The sequence below is a fragment of the Stegastes partitus genome, unplaced genomic scaffold, assembly GCF_000690725.1.
Source record: "Stegastes partitus isolate 25-593 unplaced genomic scaffold, Stegastes_partitus-1.0.2 Scaffold2872, whole genome shotgun sequence".
Classification (NCBI taxonomy): domain Eukaryota; kingdom Metazoa; phylum Chordata; class Actinopteri; family Pomacentridae; genus Stegastes; species Stegastes partitus.
The window spans coordinates 592-1,056 of record NW_007580603.1 but is presented as its reverse complement, the minus strand read 5'-3'; positions in this window follow the sequence as shown (position 1 = coordinate 1,056).

The following is a 465-nucleotide window of genomic DNA, read 5'->3' as shown; positions in this document are numbered from 1 at the left end:
CTGAAGTTGACCTTTAATAGCATCGAGCTGCTGCAGCGTCTCATAGTAACTACAGCCAGTTTCACTTTCACTGCAACATTAGAGGAAAAGAGTGAATCAGAATATACTGAGACATGTTGTGTAAAAGAGAAAGACCACAGACTGTTAAAGCTGCTGATGTTGGACTCAATGTCAAGTTAAATAAGAAAATATCTGAAACTTACAAATATGTCCAAAATAGTAATAAAATGCCAGAAACATGTTGATATTGCTGAACATATTTCTAAAATGCCAAAAAAAAAAATTGTTTAAAACTATTCAAAATGGATTTAAAAATATCAGAATACATTAATAAAATGTGCATTTCAAAGTCAGACAGCAGCGTGCAGTCGTATTTATGAGAAAATCCTTCTCAATAAATAAAAGCTGAATTATCCTGAGTAACTTTACAGGGTGAAGTTTGCAGGAAGCACTTTACTCTTTAAG